The following is a 6,129-nucleotide window of genomic DNA, read 5'->3' as shown; positions in this document are numbered from 1 at the left end:
CTATCACAAGTGAAAAGTACATTTAATGCAGGAGTGGTGCATATAATGAGGAGCCATCCATTTAAAATGTATGGAAAAATCTGGCAAAGCTTGACCCCTCCCTGTACACATGCATACTTTTTTACACACCCCACCTGTGTACGTAAGCTTGACGCACACACACACCCAAATTCTATAGAACTGCCTATATTTAATCCATGCAGAAATGATCAAGGATTAATAATATTAATGTGTTTAATAAAACAATCCACCGACATTGAATGTCTGGCTGCGTCAAAGAAATAAGCTGCGTAACTTTACAAAGTTTGTCTAGTGTCCACTAAAATTCAAACACTGAACAGGTTACGTATTAGATAAATTATTATCAAGGTTTCACACACGTTTCCTATGCGTATGTACATTATCAGTAGACCCCCACCATATGCAAGCATATGCATTTGGGTTAACCCCCCTCCTTCCCTCCATGCGTACATACTAAATGAACAGCCCCTAAAGGCTAGGGCCTGCATATCAAATCCACTATTCAAGTATTGATGCAAAAGGTGACCTTCACCCCAAGGTCAAATGGTTGAGTGGACATGTCATAGAATGAATTAACTTTGCTTCATAATGACTTATCAGAAGTATTACCAAAATCCATGAAGGGGTTTAAGAAATATAAGCAATTGTAAAAACGTGAACCCAAACATTAAAGCTCTGTGAAAGTGACTTTCATCCAAGGTCAGAAGGCACACAAGTGTCGCAGAAAGAATTGCCATGGGTTTATCATGCTTCATCCAAAGTATGAAAAAATACAATTTTCTATAACTTTAACCTTGGCCCTTGGTCAAAGAAGTGAGTATCTTGATTCAACAAGAATTCATCCCATGTATCAATTTAATCCATTGAAGGCTTTAGGAAATATAAGCAAATTAATATTTATATATGTATAGGATTCACTAGCAGATGAGCACAATACTGACATTGTGTCGATTAAAAAAACAAGTTCTAAAAATATAAAGAGAAAGAATTACAAAACGGAAAAAAAACTTTTGGAATGAAATCCATTAGAAAGGTAATCTTGCATCTTATTAACTTGTTACCCCTCTGAAAGCGTTATTTACGATCCAGGTTTTATCAAACTTGAAATACAAGTTTATATGATCAGATCATGGATGGGTGGAATATTGAGATTCATACATTAATGAAGTCATCTGGCATCTGATCATATAATAGTGTGGCTGAACCTGTTACCACGCTAGAAGTTATATTTACGATCCATTATGTATCAAACTTGAAATACTGGCTTATACCAGAAAGATCAGTATGGGTTTAATAATGAGCAGGATCCACAAATATTAATGATGTAATCTTGCAAGTGATTGGCTGAGCTTGTTACCACTCTGGAAACTATATTTGTTACCTGATTTTGATCAGTCTTGTAATATGCTTGTACCATCAAGAACTTAGACTTTAAGTACTGAGTGAGAACCATTCTTATTTGTGAGGTGATCATGCATGTGATTCACTTAGCATATCACCAATCCGGAAATCATAATTCTGATAAGGAACGGTTTCAAAAGCCAGCCAGAATAAATGCATATTAATGAGATGACCTTGTAGTTGATTGGCTCAGCATGTTTACTGCCTGAAGCCATGCTTTTTATGCTGGGTTTATCATCAAGTTGGGACTCTGGATTTATCTTTCAATCAGTGACTTTGACCATTTGACCCAGAAAATCGATAGGATTCATCTTACCCCAACTGCAAACCATTCACAGAGTTTGGCAGCTGCAGATATTGGATTGAAATTACTGTGCAAAAACCATTTTTCATTGTTCAGTCTGAGTCAGTAAACATGAACTTTGACCTTTTGATCCCAAAATGGTCAGGGTTGTTCCTTATCCCAAGTTCAAGCCTGCCATAAAGTTTACCAAGTGTGGATGCTTGTACTTTCAATGACCATGACCTTTTGACCCCAAAATCATCCAAACTCAGGATGCAAGCCATTCACAAAGTTTGGTATCTGTAGATTGTGTAGAACTCAAGTTATTGTCCTGAAACCATTTTTCTTCTTTCAGTCCCAGTGACTTTGACTTTTTGGCTTTGAAATCAGTAAATTTCTTCATTACCCAAAGTGCAGGATATACACTAGGTATAGTAACTGTTGATGGTGAAGAGCTCTAATTACTCCAAGTGCAAACCCTCTACAAAGCTTGGTAACTGCAGATGATTTAGAGATCAAGTTATTTTGCAGAAACTGTTTCTGTTAGTCACCAAGACTTGACCTTGGACCTGTCTGACCCCAAAATTGATTGGTCCTTCCTAATCTGAAATGCAGTGGTCCCAAATGGCAAAGTGGTCTAAAGCGCTTACCGTTACAGATAATTGCCACCTGTCTGCGTGGGTTTGGCCAGTGTGGATATGTAATAAAGCTTGCCAGTAGCTTCCAGTGGGTGGGTGGTTCTTTCTGGGGTTTTCCTGGGTTCATCCTCCACCATTTATACTGGCCACCATGTATAGCCTATCTTGTGCTGAAAAATGGCATTAAATATAGAGTGTGTGTGTGTGTGTGTGTGTGTGTGATTTGGAATTTAAATATAGCTTTAACAATTTTTCAGTAATATCGCTAAGATGTCTGCAGTGTAGCAGTTTATAGTGATGTCTAGCACTGGGGCATCATGCTGCAGACATGTAGCATCATCTAACACCCAGTCACATTATCCTGACACCAGGCCAACCAATCCTAACACTAACCTCTTAATGCTGAGTGCCAAGCGAGGCAGCTGTTAATACCACTTTTGTAAGTCTTTGGTATGACTTGGCCAGGGATCAAACCCACAACCTCCCCCATCTGAGGCGGATGCTCTAACCACTAGGCCACTGGAGCAGTTATTAAACATAGTAACTGTAGATGGTGGACAAATTGAGTTATTGTGTATAAACAAGATTAGTAACAGATATATGGATAGACAATAACACTGGGAATCTCAAAACTTAAACCAAAACTTTAATGCAAATTTTATATACAGTATTTACTCGCGTATAAGCTGAATAATTTAGGAAAAATTAAAGGCCTGGAAGAAGGGGGTCAGCTTATCTGTGGGCCAATACCTAAACTTTACAGTTTTTAGATCTTTTTATTGACTACTGTAATGGCTGTAAATCTTGGGACACGAAACAATGATTTTTTCCATGTTCTGAGACATAGATAATGATAGGCATGTAAAAAAAAAAGTACCTTTTGGTGACATGACAATTATTAAACTGTTATAAAGTACTATGATTGATTTTTGTTATTATTTTGCATGTGGATATTTTCTGATTTCTCCAACACGAAGTTAAATAAAGGTAAATACAGACTTCATAATTTGCAGGCCGGTTGAGTTTACCAGAGACCATGCTGAACTATAATGTACAGTACTTACACAGTGCAAAGCTTGTATAGCATCACTTAAATCCTTACTTATTCCCAAACATATTATATGCAGATTTTGCTTTATTCATTTTCCCCCAAAATGTGCCATATTTTCATATTCTGGTCAGCTGTGGTCAAACTGCACAACAGCTAAAGATTAGTCTTAAATAAACAAGCAAGAAAGCCAGTGCGACTAATTAAAAGTTAATCCTTATCCATGCAACTATTTTGTTAAAACGACTGGCCTTCCATCATAATTCAAAGAAACCGCGTTCTACACTATCATGGTATCGTACATAAGGCAACTAATTTCCCCTCTTTGCATATCAGACCTTATTCCCTTAATGTCAACATGTAAAGCATTTAATATCATTTACATGTATTATAAAACATGTATTCTGAATTAGTAGTTTTGAGGACACATTTGCTGCATGGTATGTATTTTCATTTCTTTTAATTTAACGATGGTAATTAACATTGATATATACTATATAAAACTGCCAGATGTTTACTCATGTAAGTTTCTTTTGTGGGAATGGCAATACACGTATAGCATATGGAGTTACAGCATTCATAGTGATCATTCTTGGGATTGAAATTTATTGTGGACAATTTTATTGCTGTGGTTTGCTTTTTTGTTCCGGTTTATTTTATTATTTTTCTATTATTGTAGAGGTAAAAAAAATCATTAATTTACGTGAATAATGTTTAAACATTACATTCTATTTAGTGAAGAAGCGAATTCTTTATAAAGTAATTATTTCGTCACAACAATAATTCACAGGTGATACAACAGAACATGTAGGACTTTTCTTGTTTAGAAGAAATGAAAATCGAAGACATAATGTAATAGTTGGGAGTTCTTTGAAAAAATCAGAAGATATGAAATCAGGAGGTAGGCGTGGAGTGACCCCAAAAAGTTGGATTTTTTTTTTCCCGGCGTATAAGTTGACAAGGTATGGTGTAAGGTCGCTTACATCAAAGCAAACTACAACTCAGCTTCTACGGTATTAGCATTGAACCGTATTGTTTGTTCATTGTGTTGTCATACTGGAATTAAATTTTAATGAGTTAGGTATTTACAATTTCAAAGCAAAGTAAAAACATAATTACTGGTGCACTGATATAAAATGTTCAATGCAATAATGCATATATAAACAATAATCAACTCAAAAAGGGAGAGGTAGTGTTACAGCAACTCGCAACTGCTTAATTCTTGTGCACTGATATAAAATGTCCAATGCAATAATGCATATATAAATAATAATCGATTCAAAAGGGAGAGGTAGTGTTACAGCAACTTGCGACTGCTAAATTCTTGTAATCGTTCGATCAAATTATACACAAATCTAAATTAGGTAGAAACAATAAGAAAACAGAAAATTAAATAAATTAACTTTCAAACAAGTTTATACCATTTCTTTTTAATAATCATGTATGCCAACATTGAGATAAGTATACATGTATTTCTTTAAAATATAAGTTTGCCTAAATAAATGCATTTAGAACTTACCTCATGCATCTTGAGATGTCTCCAAGTTGTAGATCGGCTTATACACGAGTCATGCACTTTTTATTTTTTATACCTGTTCAGTTTTGGGGTGGACTTATACACGAACAGGCTTATACGCGAGTATATACACTAACTGACCTTGACTCTTAGATGAAGAGGTAGCACATGTCAGAATGAATTGTCCTAGTTTCATAATGATCCATGTGAAATAAGATAAGAATTTATAAAGGATTTAGGAAATGCATGCAAATCAAAAAACTTTAACCAACACCGTAACTTTTGATGAGAAGAGTATTCCACCAACATAGGACACACTCCACCACTCACCTTTGCTATTCAAGGTTCTGATATGTTAACCTAATCTACACCGTGCCAGATCAATCAGACATTTCAGTACTTTGTCCTAGTGACATCTGTTGGATTTAATAGTTGCTTCCCTTAGTATGTGATGCCAACTGACCAATAGCATGCAACAGCGGTGCTTTGTACATACATAGTCAAAAATGTTGGAGGCAATTTAATTCAAAAGGATACTTTCTAAGTTTAACATTGAAAGTATGACTATATACCAGAGAGAAGCAATTACATGTGTATCCGAGGAAAGGATGTATTCATACAAACATGGACCAACTGTGGAAAATTGCTTATTTATGAGTCCATTCCAGTTGTGAGTTCCCCTTCTTTTGATCATGTAGAAACAGTGTTTAAATCTAAACAACCTGGTTTTGATTGGCTTCCAATGTCACATCCAATGAAATTCACTGACAAATCAGATCAATCCCACAAGCTGTAGATAGGGTTAACAAATTGAAACCTTGGCTAGTGAAGATGTCCACCAACAGCAATAAGATTGTAAAGCTTACATGTTTTTTAGTACCGCCCATTACCATTTACATGTCAAGTTTCATGACTGCTGGCACCAGTGTCTGAGAAACTGAGGTAAACACAATGCCTAATGAGGTCTGTAAAATATGGGTCATAGTAACATAGTTTTGTCTAAGCAGTGTAACATTCTTCATGAAGCATCTTCATATCAAGTTACATTACTCATTTAGTACTAGTATCTGTGAAACTTGACTCAAGCACTAGCATCTTAGAAACTTTGCTTAGCGTCAAACTCGATGCGGATCCTCAGCGTTCATAACGGTGACATCCATATAGTTTTATCTTATGAGTGTAGTACCAGTCATGATGCATCTACATGTGAAATCACTACTCT

This window comes from Sinohyriopsis cumingii, chromosome 13, assembly GCF_028554795.1.
Source record: "Sinohyriopsis cumingii isolate HCF-2022 chromosome 13, ASM2855479v2, whole genome shotgun sequence".
In the NCBI taxonomy this organism is placed as follows: domain Eukaryota; kingdom Metazoa; phylum Mollusca; class Bivalvia; order Unionida; family Unionidae; genus Sinohyriopsis; species Sinohyriopsis cumingii.
This window is presented reverse-complemented; position numbering follows the sequence as displayed.